The sequence below is a fragment of the Rhincodon typus genome, chromosome 11 (assembly GCF_021869965.1).
Source record: "Rhincodon typus isolate 14 chromosome 11, sRhiTyp1.1, whole genome shotgun sequence".
Taxonomy (NCBI): Eukaryota; Metazoa; Chordata; class Chondrichthyes; order Orectolobiformes; family Rhincodontidae; genus Rhincodon; species Rhincodon typus.
In genome coordinates, this window is record NC_063342.1 from 58,918,312 (window position 1) to 58,933,610 (window position 15,299).

The 15,299-nt window shown below is 39.1% G+C and overlaps 1 protein-coding gene across 1 annotated transcript in view; it reads right to left on the minus strand.

Moving 5' to 3' along the window:
* Positions 1 to 15,299, minus strand: part of cnksr2a (connector enhancer of kinase suppressor of Ras 2a) — a 410,446-nt gene that overhangs the window by 389,655 nt on the left and 5,492 nt on the right.

Sequence of the window (15,299 nt, forward strand, 5' to 3'; positions counted from 1 at the left end):
CTTCATAAGAAGCAACCAAACATATTTGAATCTTGTGAGAATAACTGGAAAAATAATGAAATTATTTCTTTGGAATAAACCTATGGACTACCTGTAGGAAAGCCATGAATGAATTACCTGTACTAACTACAGTATTTAAGAAAGGGGAATTCCATAAAACATTTTTGAGGAAGAGACATCCCAAAGTTATTGAAATATCTTATAATGTGATGGACCTGGACCTCAGAAAAAAGGTTTTCATTAAGTTCTGCATGAAAGATGGTAAGACTGTAAGTTTTCTTGGTAAAACTAGAACATGAGTAAAGAATTTGCCTAACAAAAGAGAGATAAAGAGAGAGAGGGAGAGACAGAACATGATGTAGAAGTAGATCCATGACGTCAGGGCAGTCAGAAATAGTTTTCAAAGTGAACTAAGCATAAGAATCTGTTAAAACATGCCACAAGAGACCTGAACAATACTGCTTAAGATGAATTCAGAAACATTATACCAAACTCAAACATGACACAACACTCGAGAAACAGGTGACAATCATGTTGACTGAAATAGTTGGAAAATGAAATTCAAGAAGTTTTAGACAAAATTTGCAAAGAACTTGTACAGCTGATGTTCAAAGAAATGGAGAGCAAAATGTTATACACTGTGAGAAACTGTTTTGGGCATTTCATATTTCTTCTGCATTGAAGATTATTGATGAGCTTGCTTTTGATCAGTCTGTGTTTATGTCCCAAAGTCATGGTTGGTGTAACCTGAAATATCTTAATGTTCCCCTTTGTATCTTATACTGATGCATAATGTCCTTTCTCATTTGCTCTCTTTCATGTCTGTAGATCCTCTGCTGCTCAAAATGAGTGTCATTGTCTATATGTTATCCCCTTGTTTACATTGGGGTGACCAAAATTGAATGTAATAATGACTAAAACACTCTACAATTTCACTGTGACTGTTCTTGAAATCTTCTAGTTTACTGAGTTGTCAGTATAACCCAGTATTCTGCTTGCTTAGTTGTTTGTTTCTTGCCATGATGACACAGTAAATGTTACACCATTATCATTAATGGTCAATATCTCTCCCTCAGCTGATTCATAACCATTCATTGAAAATGCCCCTTATGTTCTCGCAATGCATAATATTTTGCTTTCCATTGCTTTGAACATCAGTTGTGTAAGTTCTTATCAATTGCAAGTTTTGTCCAAGGCCTCTTGTGTTTCATTTCCTAACTATTTCAGTCAACTTGATTCGTCACTCTGTTCCTCGGGTATAATAAGGAGATCAATCCCAAGTGGAAAAAGTAGGTGACAACATATAACGTGGGCAAATAAATGGATTATAACTTGGGGTGTGAGGTCAGGAAGCACTGACTCATGCAGACTGATTCATTCTTTAAGTTATATAATTCAAGATGAAGTTCAGAGTTGTGAATCCACCCTCAGGTGAAAATCTGTGTGAAGTTTGCGCATTCTCCTCTGGGTGCTCCATTTTCCTCCCACAGTCCAAAGATGTGCCCTTGCCCATAGTGTACAGGGGTGTGCAGGCTAGGTGGATTAGCCATGGGAAATGCAGGGTTACAGGAATAGGGTAGGGGAGTGGGTCCAAATGGGATGCTTTTCAGAGTAGACCCCAAGGACTGAATGTCCTGCTTCAACATTGTAGGGATTCTATGATGGGGAACTATGGGTACATATGCTTGTAGCCAACAGACCAAGGGGTGTTCTTTATTTTCATCTGTATTTAAATCCTTAAAAAGGGTAATTCTACATTGCGACATTCTTGGAATTATATTCTCCAAATGCTGCTTTCAGGTCTAAATTTGTCAGAAGCTAGCTTTAGAAGTCATGCTGAGTTCTATTCTTAGTGATTAGTATCAAACATATCCCATGTTTACATAACTGAAAGTCTGATCATTAAGGCAGGACTACAGACTAACAATGTCATGGGCCCATTTTGCCATTAGTTCCTGGCACCTGAGTTTACCTATACTATGGAGTGGAACTGACGGATGAGACCTGTGAGTCTGGAGGATGTCTGTTGTGAAGCTACTTTAAATGGCCAGTGAATAACCTGATGGGCACTTATTTCTGATGGACTTTGACTAACAGAGATGATGCAGATGTCCTGCTGATTCACTACCAACTTTAGAACTCTGCCCGATTCGACAGAACAAATTTATTCTTGTAATTGTAGTAGTAATACTTACATATTCTAAATTTTGAGCTGGGTTTGTCTGTTCAAAACATTATTTTCATGTGTATATTTATAGCTCCGTGAGAAAACGAAGATGGTGGATTAGTTTACAAAATTGAGCATTTAAATTAGCTTTTACTAATAACTACGTTGAAATTTTTAGCTTAAAAATTCAATCCGTACTTACCATGTAAATCAAACTGTTTATTCATGTTTAATCAATTAGATGCTTGGTGACATAATAGTGCTCATTTCAACCTGCCGTAATTTCTTGCCCTCCAATGTGATGAGGGTCACAAAATTGTTGTACACTAAATCAAGACTTTTAATTAGACAAACAGATAACAGTACCTTAAAATGAGTTTCACATTGGATATATTTCAGAACATGCTTATTAAAGCTATTTTTCAAACTGCAATTTGGTTAGATTGGCAGCATTTGTCTCAATTTGGCACCAAGGAACTCTGGCAAAGCTGAAGACAATGGAAATCATGTGTGAAAGCTCTCTGTCGGCTGGAGTCATACAAGCACAGTAAGGACGGCTCTCGTTGTTGGAAGTCAGTCACTCAACTCTAGGATATCTCTACTGGAGTTCCTCAGGGTACTGCCCTTAGCCAATCCATCTTTAGGTCTTTCATCAATGGCCTTCCCTCCATTCTACAGTCAGAAATGGGAATGTTCACTTATGACTACACATTGTTCAGCAGCCACAAATACTGAAGCAGTCCGCAAGCATTTGTAACAAGACCAGGGCAATATCCAGCCTTGAGTTTATAAATGGCAAGCATCATTTATGTCACACATGATCCAGACAATGAAATTTTCCAACAAGAGAAAATCTAACCATTGCTGCTCTGTACTCAAAGCACTCACATTGCTGAATCTCCACTATCAACATCCTGGGTTCTACCATTGACCAGAAAATGCAATGAATCAGCCATACAAATACAGTGGCTACAAGAGCAGGTCGGAAGCAAAAATTCCTGTAGTGATTATCTTCCCTTTTGGTTCCCTTAAGCCTGTCTACCACATGCCAGGCACCAGTCAGGAGTGTGATGGAATACTCCCAACTTGGTTTGGATGAGTGCAGCTCCAGCAACACTCAAGAAGCTTGACACTATCCTTCCTTACAGCATTCCTTACATCAATATAAACATTCACTCCCTCCACTACGAATGCACAGTGGCATCAAAGTAAGCCATATACGAGATGCACTAGAAAACAACTCACAAATGCTGACCTAGCCAATGGTGCTTGCATCCTGTGAATGAATGAAAAAAGTTGCACATAATAGTGTGGAATCACAACATAAGTGACGTGGACTATGGCAAGATGTGTGGTAGAATCAGGCAACAGGGGCAGCAAGGCCCATCTCGTGATCAACATCATCTTGATCAAGCTTTTATGCTTTTCACAAGTGCCATGGCAAGATTCTTGTTGGGCTGTGGTGAATTGCCAACTGATGGTGATTAACGTTTGTTAACATGCTTGATGACTGCCACACCTATCTGGTTAATATTCTGGTTACCATCTTACCAAACTTGTCTGGGTGTTAAGAAAATTCGATGTGGAAATCAGAGCGGGTCCCTGGCACATTCAGCTCACCACTTGCTCCAAACATGCTCCATTTTGGACAACAGGCACCGATCTCACAGGGCACACTCCATGGGCACATCACCCATACCCCATGTCAACAGACATTGGCATCCAACACATAACCGACCTCTAAGAGACCTCCTAACACATCACTGATCCACATACAGGACGCTTCTACACTTCAGTGTTGCACCTCCATCTGTAATAGTAACTCTCATTGTGACGCTGCAGCAAGGACATTTTGTTCTCAGGGATACACACTCAGCTCATGGACTGCACCAGGCTGCATCTGCAGGTTCTTCGCTTGCTGTCACAGCTCTCTGACACTATTTGCACCATTCCTGCATTACATTACCCTGCTTTGTCCTTTTGTGCTTTGCTCCCTCAGCCACAGATATTAGGCTTGCCGCTCTGCTGTGCCACTTCGCACAGACGTAAAGCCAGAAAGCTTCTCATGACTGTCAGCAGGCTTCACTCAAACCAAGAGAGATAGCCTTTGCCCAGTAGTTCCCAGCCCAGTAAATCAAGGGCATCCTCCAACACAAGTCCAGGGGCTTGGACACAGTCAGTCATTCAGAGTGATCAGAGTCAGGAGTCAGAGTCAGCATGAGCAGGAACAAAAACAGAAATCGCTAGAAAAGCTCAGCAGGTCTGGCAGCATCTGCGGAGAGAAATCATAGTTAACGTTTAGAGTCAAGTGATAGCTGTTCAGAATTCTCTGGTGTTCTGAGGAAGGTTCTCTCAACCCGAAACGTTAACTCTGACTCCTCTCCGTAGAAACTGCCAGACCTGCCAAGAGTTTCCAGCAATTTCCGTTTTTGTTTCTGATTTACAGCATCCACAGTTCTTTTGGTTTTTATTCACCCTCAGCAGGCCCTGGACTAGTATCTGAATCTTCCCTTGACTTACTATACCGGGAACACGCTGAGCGAAGGCTTTCCGTCTTAACTGCATTGAGAATCTTGCCATGCTGATTGAGAAGAGCATACAAGACCTGGCAGCTGGAACTACTGTGGTACTGTGGTAGTGTCCTTACATCCAAGCCAGGAGGCATGGGTTCAAGTCCCACCTGTTCCAGAGGTGCATCATAATATATCCGAACAGGTTGATTAAAAATCTCTGACAATGGATCACCGGACCCGAAATGCTAACTCTGATTTCTCTTCACAGATTCTGCTAGAATCATTGAGCTTTTCCAGCAATTTCTGTTTTTGTTTCAGATTAAAAATCTCGACAAGACGTGGCGGGGTGATTACAACTTCCAGATAGGCCTCGCCAAACATGTAGCCTGATTCTGACTCTCACTTTGCCATAGAAAAGTCACTCAGAGTCTGAATAATATTCTGCCCAGTTTTTCTAAAATACTGCAGTTATCATGTGGGAGCAGCGCAAATGTGACAATTCATTGCAAATTTCAGTTGGTAGATTGGACTAGGCAAAGGAGTTGAAAAGATTAAGTCATACAATGACAGAGAGACAGGCTAGTTGGTCTATCTGATCTTTGCCGGCGTTGATGAATCACACAAACCTCTTCTCACCTCATTTTATGTCATACAAATCACTTTAATGAGATGGAGACTACATTAGATTGGAAGAACAGAATGGGATGATATAGGGGACAAAACAGCAGGAAAGGAAATCAGAAATAACTGAATAATAAAAGAGAATCACCATTTAATGGAGAAACAGTTCAGAATGGCAATCAACATTGTATTTGGCCATTGAATCTGAAATGATCATTCAAAGCATGTAAATAGCACCATTTAAACTGCTGTTGAATAAATGTGATTAACTCTGAAAGAAAAATAATTAGGCTTTTTATATTTTTCAAGAAAAGTGGATACATTTAAAGTGAAACATAAAATAAAATAAAACATTAAGCCAAATAATATTTCTTACTAAATCTACAGTAAAAGAACAGCACAAATATTAGTTATTTTGCACAAATAGGAAATTAAGGAAAAGAACACGTTAAGGAAAAGAAAACATTAATATCCACCACCAACAAACAAAACCGAAAGAATGTTATAATAATATGGAAATTTTAAAGACTTAGATCTCCCTTTGGAGTCCAGGTGTGCATTATAAATTCCTCCAACCTTAATGCTGCTACTTGTGTTAATTGAATTTGTCAATTTACTCATTACCCGGAAACACTGCCAAGGACTAAAAGATTATTTTTTAATATTATGCATGTATTTGGTTGAATTTACTCTTCTACAATTCACCTCCTCTGAAATGCAAGATCTGAATTGTTTTTCAAGAGTTGCATTACCACTAAAAACTCCTGAAGTGTTTTTCCAAAAATGTTGCTCCAAAAATGTCAGTCACTTAAACAATCTATTGTCAATTTTATTATCACACTTTAAAAAAAGGTAACACAAAGATATTGAAGAAATAGGCCGAATTCTCAATAAACTTAAGCAGGCCGTAATCAGTTCAAACATAATTCAATTTTCAACTTAAATTCACACTGAATTACATTGCTGCATATCCCTAAGGCAATTGAGGTACACCAATGTGCATCACATATGGAGATAGGCAGGTTAAAGTAATCAATCACAGAATTAAAATGCTATTTGAGACTTCTGTAATTTATACCATATCTGGTCCTAAACACGGACAAGTGTAAGACTGCTAATGTTTTCAGAGTATTAAGGTAATACCTGGAGTTGAAGCCAGAGTGATGTTCCCTCCAAGCAATAACACTGAGCAAATGTAGGTTTGCATCATTACAGGGCTATTATTTTCTTGGTTATTTCAGAGGCCATACAAGGTTTATCAAGCCTGTGATCATAATCTGTCCCAATGAATGTGCTTTGCACTTTGGCAGCACAGCAATTCCTCTACGAAATATACGGCCCAGTTTCTCAGGCAATCTCTCACAGATTATCACTCCACTCTTGTTTCTTATACCACAAGAGAGCTCTGTGTTTCTGACTTAAGATTCCGGTCAGGGCTCCTTCAGAACGTGGAGACGCACTTCCCTACTTACAGTTCCCTTGTAGAGCAGAACAGTCGGGGGAAGGCAAACATACACCCTTTCTTACAACAACTACTTGCTGCGTTCTGAAATTTATAACGTGGATGAGGGGAGAGGTGGAAATCAGGTCTTGGGGTGGGTTATCGGGTGCTGGCTTTTCAGGTGATTATGGGTACTTGGGTCCAGTGGCAGTGTGGTATTGAGTTCTTCAGTGAGAAAGGGTTTCAGGTGAAGGTGTGGGGTTGTAAGGACGCTAGGACAGGTGTTTCTTTTGGGGTGGCAAGGGGAGGGGGAGCAAGAGTAAAGTTGGGGGGGGTGGTTGGAGTCAGTTTAATAGTTACTCAGGAATTAGACTGATCAGTTAATAGTCTAACATTTCCTGAGTAGCTGCTTACTTAACTTCAGCAGAATCCTACAAATCCTCAGATTTAAATGGATACTTTTGGAGGGTTCCAATTACAGAATCTTAAATTTCCCAGGCAAATCCTTCAGAGCCGATATTGATTGGGTTTCCACAGAGTTCCCATTCACATCTCCTATCTAGAATGTAGAAACAATGATCTGACCATCGGAAAATCCAGGCCACTTGGCCGTGTAATGACAGTGGATGAAATCTGGAGTTTAAAAATACTCACTATGTCAGTGGGTGTAATGGCTATTAGGTAATGTGTCACAGAGGGGCCATGCGACAGCAGTTCTGATCGAAGACAATTAGCAAAACATCCAATATACGAGACTCTCTATTTTCAAATCATTTCTTCAAATCCTAATCTGCCTTTTACAATTTTTGCACAAAAGTTGACATAATATCTAACTTATATGTTCATTTTCTAAGCCACTTTGCAGACTTCCTTCAGTTGTTCCTGAAGAAGATTTCAGCTGAGTAGTAGAATTTATCTTCATTTCCCCAATGATATATTATCAATGACATGTTATGTAACTCATGTACTGGCAAATCTCCAGGTATGACTTGCGCACTGTTCATGTCAATAACAAGTGAAAATAAATTGGTCCCAACAGGTCCAAGAAATCCCATTTTCTCCATGTCTCTCTTCTGAATTGACATCAGAACGCTCAGTAACTGGCCATTCAGTCACTGACTTAGACATATTTGTTACTCTGCTAAACTGCTAATCAGTTGATTGTATTTTTAAACTACATAGGTTTTGTTAAATTTATAGATCTAAACAAAGATCTATGGATCTATAAATCTATACATCTGATCTGAACTTCTCCCTCAGACAACTTTGTCCCAAATCTTAAATCACATAGAGTGAAGTCCAAACTCCCTGTACCTTCAAAGGCATTGATACTTGCCTTGAGATCCAACCGAGTTTTCACACGCATAGCAACAAAAACAGACTATCGCTTTTATACAGTGGTGTCCCCATCGGTAGTCCAGATATTATAAACAGTAAAACATCACAACAGGCTTGATTTTAAAGAACCATGCAAATGAATTTCACAAAACAACAGCAACTTGTATTATGTTGAACGCGTCCTCAGGCATTTTACAGGGGCATTATATAACAAAATATGATACCAAACCTTACAAGAATATATTAGGTCTGTAGAGATTGTAATGAGGTCAGCTCGGTTGACCTCATAGAATATGAGTTCCCTGATTGGGGCTGTTAACCTGATCCAATCAGGGACCGCTGGCTGACAGATATATACAGCAGTGTCAGACATCCTGCTCACTCTAAGAGCTGGCTCTGACAGAGTTGGATCAGTGTCAAGTGCTGTGCACATGTAAATAAAGGGTGACTTGGTGATGGGATACCAGTCTCTGTGGAGTTATTTTGAGGTCAAATGATTAAAGATCTGGTCAAAGACATAGGTTTCAAGGAGTGTCTTAAAGGAAGAGAGTAAGGTAGAGAGATGTAGGGAAGGAATTCCAGCATTTAGGATCCACATGTGACCACTGATGTGGAGCTTTTACTATGAGTGAAGTTGATTCAATGAGGGTTGTGGGGCAAGAGGAAATTACAGAGATAGGGCAGAAATGAAACCATGGAAGGTTTTGGAAACAAACGCAAGAAGTTTAAAAACAAGACTGTTTGATCAGGAACCAACGTGGCTCAGCATGCAAAGGGCAATAAGTGCCTGAAACTGGTAGCACATTAAGAAACAGGCATCAGAGTTTCAATTAATCTCAAGTTTATGAAAAATTAAATGTGAGTTCAACCAGGAGCATATTGGAATTGTGAATTCTAGAGGTAGCAAATGCGTGAGATGTGTTCTTCAGCAGAGACAACACAAGGATGAAATTGGGTGGTTGCAGAGGTGGAAAGTGATGGAATTAGAGATGGCTCAAACATGTTGTTGGGAGGTTGAAACAGTTTAATCTCACACTATCACCAGAAAGAGAGCTGGAGTTAAAAGGATAAATGAACACATTAAGAAATCACATGCTAGTTTATATTTACATGAATAACCTTCCAGTTAACTCCATGTGTACAAAATATAAGCTAGCAAAACTCTGAATTAATGCAACTCTTTGTTAATTTTCATCACTTTAGAATCTCAGTTAATCATCACATCAAATTGATTGTCTCTTTATGTAGTTTCACAGTCATTGCTGCTTTTCAATGTCAATCCTCAGACAGACTCATTAATTTAAAAACAGCAGCTCATTTTATCATACAGAAGTTAATGGAACATCTAGGTCTTTAAATATTCCACCACTTAGATTTCACAAAGCATGTGCAAACATAATCAATTTCACTGTATTGTTCAAGATTGAATTATTCTTCTCTCCAGCCTGTAATCAACAATTACTGTATCATTTTATCAGAATAAGGTTTCCTGAGGGATGCAAACTGCAGTAACTTTTTCAACTGTTTTTTGTGCTGCAATTGAATTTAAAAGGGGACAGCCACAAACCAAAAGCGAACAAAAAGTGTCATTTTATAATTCTGTGTGATCCTACTCCGAACGTGAATCGATGATAACTGCATAATTAAAATATTTCATCCATTGCATTGGGCTGTGTACATTACACTTGGAAGTGCTGCATGAGCAAGTCCAAAGTAGAAAGTTGAGACCCTGGTTCTTACTGAAATTGTGATCTATCAGCAGGTCAGAAGCCCAATGATAGTCTTTTTCCCTGAGTCACAGCATTATTATCCTACCTGTGCCCAACCAATTAGGACTGGTGAGTCCATTTTGCCCAAAGAAGTATTTCTAACAAAAAGGACAAGATGGATTGTAATGGTTCACCAGCACTAGGATGTTTGATGCTGTAACAAACACAGGAATGGGACAGACCTGAGAAAGATGCTGACATTTACCTGGGAGTCCAGCTGAGGGAGTGAAGGGGCTACAGTGAGGTGATTTTTCACAAAGGTAGGAGGAAGAAGACAATATCTCCAATCAAACAGCCACAGATTGAAGTGAGTGATGAACTCATGAGTAGAAATGTGATCCCTCCAAGTTGGAGACAGTGCACCAAGAGAATTCAAGACTTCAGAAGGGCAGGAAAGGTGAATAGCAGAACCCTTCCAGGTGCCAGGTCCCACATTCTGACTCCCTTTGTGTTCTCCTGTACATAACTTGCACCTCCACTCAGCCTCTCTCTCCAGATGCCTCGTTTCACCAAAGGGGAGCCAACATTCACACTTCCCTTTATCCTATTGGCCTCTTGCACCCATTCTTCACAATCATACTTCACAGGTGGCCTCCTGCACTCCTCTCCAGAGACAGGTCAGATAAAGTCAAGCTGGACATTGTCGAAGAAGAAATGAGAATTTTGCGCAAAGTGCAATAAAAAAGAATCCCTTGTAATAAAAATATTGCTTATGCAGTCACAATGAACTGATTGACTGAAGCATAGGAAACAGCGGTCCTTTTGAATATTATGGGAAAGGATGATACTTCTGTGTTTGCAGAAAATGTAGATAAGGATCACAGAATGCCATCCTATAACAGTCTAAATTCCAAAATCTTATATAATTTGAATGGAATTCAATTTATTCATTCATTACAGTCTGCTTACCAATATTCTTCTCTTACCTTGGTTATTATTCCAGTTAACAAATAACAACATAGAAAATGAATCATCTTGAGTAGATTTAACACAATATTTAGCTAATTATCAGTAACTAATAGCATAATTTGTCTTCTTATTATGACACATAACATAATGCAGCCTGCTGAAGAATTTAAAAATCATGTGTACAGCCTCACTTGAGAAATGACTGGACCATGCAAACCATTACAAACAAGACTAACTTGTGTTCACGAACTGTTTGAAAATGTGGTTGAACACATAATGATCCCATGAGTTGAAGGAAGCTGTATTTTATTGAAATTAATCATAATTCTGAATCACCAACATTTGCCAAGAATTATGATCACAGTCCCTTTGAATTTATAGGTAGCAGCATGATTGCTATTGTACAGTCCATCACCAACAAACCTACCCTCATGGCCCCTCTATGCCAAATGCATGATTCCCATCCAAACTCCACGCCCTGTATGCTCCGCATGACCACTCATTTTATCATGATATCTTGATAGTCATTTACAAAACATTTACGACAGACAGTTCTGAGGAACCATATGGAAATGAAGAAAAAACCTTCTAGCAGTTAAACATAGCTGTCATGTAGACTTCACAGTTAAGAAGACTGACATCATGAGATCAATTCAAAACTTTTAAATCCCCTCAACTATTAAATCAGTGATGGAAGCAAAAAGAAACTTCTATTCAGTACACATATTAACTACAGCTAATCACTTAATTGCCTCTTTAAATTGTCAATCAAACTTTGGACTCAGAAACCTTGGATGGATTAATTAATTTTGTAATTTTCCAAAATCTGCAAGGTGTTCATAACAGCTTTAGCTGCAATAACAGCCGTTGGGAAATTACATTATGCAAAGCAATCCAGCAAATTATTTTTAACTCTCATTGACAGCAGAAGCTTTTTGTCCAAGTTTAAAGAGGTGGGGATTTAAAAATTTCAGATCATAATGCTCAAAAATATTTTATCCACCCTTCAAGAACATGCATGTATACTCATCAATTCGTGACTCGCACATTGTGGGCTAAGGTGCTTGAAACAACACAAATAGGATCTGTTTGAACTCAGTACTAATTTGTAACTGCCCTCCTGAGTTTGGGTTTCCTGTCAATGTGATTCATACTCATACCCCTCCCTGTATTGGCAAAAACTGGATTTGTGAGACATAAAGCGTTGGGCAACTATCTGTGTGGAGTCTGCATGCTCCTCCTGTATCTGTGTGGGTTTCCACTGGGTGCTCTGGTTTCCTCTCACAGTCCAAAGATGGGCAGGCTAGCTGTATTAGTGTGGTAAATGCAGGGTTATGGGGGAACAGGATGAGGAAGTGGGTCAAGTGGATATGCTGCTCAGAGGGTTGGTGCAGACTTGATGGGCTGAATGGCCTCTATCTACACTGTAGGGATTCTATGATTCTATAACTTGTGGATTGGGGTTCCACCCATCATTTTTAAAGGTTTGCTGAGTCTCCACAGCTTCAGGAAAATTTTCCTTCATGCTTCAAATTCCTTTATGGCCTTACCCTTCCCTACCTTCATAACTTCCATCAACCCTACAACATTCCAGGACTCTATATTTCTCCAGTTCCAATCTTTCATGCATACACAACTTCTTCTGTACCGTCATAACTAGTTACGCTTCCAGGTTTCTAGGCCCTAAGTTCAAAGATTCTCTCCCCAAAGCTCTTCAGTTATCTTATTGTCCATCATGATGCTTGTTAAAACTTACCTCTTTGACCAATAATTTCATCAATTTCTCATATCTCCATCTTTGGTTCTATGTCATTTGTTTCTCTGATTATGCTCCTGGGAAGAGCCTTCCAACTGCTTATTACTTTAGAGATGTTGTATAGGTCATGTTTGTTGTGCCGCAATGTGCCCTAAAACATCTTTGTTGGCATTTCAGTGACTAAGTTAAGAAAACCATACCGTGGACTAGCTAAAAAAAATTTGACCCAGCCACACTTTCTGAATAGTATTTTTCTGCCATAATCTAAGATTCATTCATCACTTCATTTAGGAATGTTCCTGTCACACTAGTTTGTCATTGGAGGTGGCTGTACAGAAATGCAACAAGGTCAATGTGATCTTGGAAGTCCTCAAATTTGACTCTGAATGTTATTATGTCTTATATCTTCAGATCATACAATGTTGAACAGACTGATTGCTAGACCACTTCACAAAAATCCACTTGGAATCTGAAAGTATCGTGAATTCATAGACTTCAACAGGATGTAGATTGGCTGGTGGACTGGACAGTGAAGTGTAGAGTGATACATTTTGGTACATTGAATGAGGAGAGTCAATAAAAGTGTTTATGCAACAGATAGTTTGGATACGAAATGCACTTTCTGGGGGGAGGTTGACGCAAATTCAATCATGTACTTCAAGAGGAGTGGGATAATTTTCTGATGAGATAAAAACAACTTTTGTGGAATGGGCAGTGTGACTTAGCTAAGTTGCTCTTGCAGACAGCTGGCACACACAGCAAGTCAAATGGCTTCCTTCTGTTCCGTAACCCCTCTGTGACTCACAGGAGAAAGAAACACCCATGAGTCAAAGGATTAGAATCAGGTTTAATCCAACCATTTAGAGTGAGTATGTTCCCTTCTTTGATAAGCATGAGTGCACCACTTGGGATTTTCCATTTATTGGCAGCATTTATGGTTAAGTTTTCCATCAGTTACCAGATTTACTTAATTCAACTTGAAAAGTTTCCATAGAAACAAAAGCATAGAAGCAAAATACAGCAGATGCTGGAAATCTACAACAAAAACAAAAAATGCTGGGCAATTTCAGCATGTCTGGGAGCATCAGTGGAAAGAGAAACAGCATTAGCGTTTCGAGTCCAATATGGCTCTTTCATCTGAACATTAGCTGTGTTTCTCCTTCCATACATGCTGCCAGACCTGCTGACTTTCTCCAGCATTTTCTGTTTTGTATCACAAGTTTCCATGGCTGGATTTGAACTCATGACCTCTGGACTGCTTCTCCAGCTCAATAATCACAGCACTACATGTCCATCTGAAATTGAATCTGCAAAAGAATTAATTTGAAATCATGTACTATAATAACAGCCACAATTCTGTAGGAATCAAATAAAAAGAACCAAAAAGCTTGGAATTCCAGTTTTCAATTTACATTGTTGTTTGTCAATAATAACACCAAATAATACACTGAAAATGCTCAAAAACCATGCACAAATTAAGATTAGACTTGACCAACAGGGTCAATTTTTTCACACAGCAGAACAAGGGATAATTTTTATCACAGCTCTTCCCTCTACTGCGGAGTACAGTGTGTTCATGTGAAGTGGATACCTGATACCCTTGTGGGTCTTTTATTACTTTGACTTACACATATTAAGCCCATAAAACTTTAATCTGATTGAAAAAAATCTACAGAAAGGGTAAACAAACCTTATTTTTGCTGAAACTGAGTTAAGTTCAGCTCCAGTATAGAAGGAAAGATCAGCATTTAAAATCCCCTCCAAAGCACAACATTGAATCAAATTGAAAGGTAGTTGAAATTCCAGCAAGTAGCAACAGCTGCTAACATTTTACTTAGTGTGCCATGGTGTAGTGGAAGTGTCCCCACCCAGGACTGGGAGGCCCAGGTTCAAATCCCACCTGCTCCAGAGGTGTGTAATAACATCTCTGAATAGGTTAATTAGAAAATTACATTTAATAATTTAAAAAAGGGCTCTACAAAGGGGTTCTTGGCGTACAATGGTAATGTCCCTAATTCTGGACTGGGAAGCCAGGTTTCAAGTTCCACCTGCTCCAGACGTGTAACAACATCTCTGAACAGGTTGATTATAAAATAGGTTAATAATTTTTTAAATATATTTTTAAGGGCTCTGTGAGGGGGCAGTGCAGTGGTAGCATCCCTACTTCTGAGCCAGGAGGCACAGATTCAAATCCCACCTGCTCCAGAGGCATGCAATAACATCTCTGAACAGGTTGATTAGAAAATACCTATAAGGGCTATGTGGTACTGTGGATAGTGCCCCTAATTCTGAGTTAAGAGGCCTAGGTTCAAATCCCACCAGATCTGTGAACACGTTGATTATAAAACAAAAATAATGATACCGTCTTAGGTATTGTTCTTCCAAAGCAATTGGACACAATGCCTAGGGCTACAATAGTTTATATACAACGCCTAATACACTTACAAAAACAGCCTTGATTTTCCAATAATCAAGTCACAGAGTCAAGCATCTGCAGTAGTGAGTCTGCCATAGAACAGAAATTGCATGTCACAGGCAAGTGATTTACCACAACTCAGACATCCTTTGGTAGTGCACATCAAAATGACCATTTTGCAGCTGCTATTTTTTTTTAAATCCTGAAATTGACTGCAAAACACTTGCTTTTAAAATGCAATATTCAGAAAGAAATTAAAATGTATGGTAAATAGTGAACATTTAGTAATAAAGTTACTTATCCATGGAAAACAACTGTAAATTCTTATTAACTTCTACCAACCTAATTAGTCATTTCAGAAATAGGACT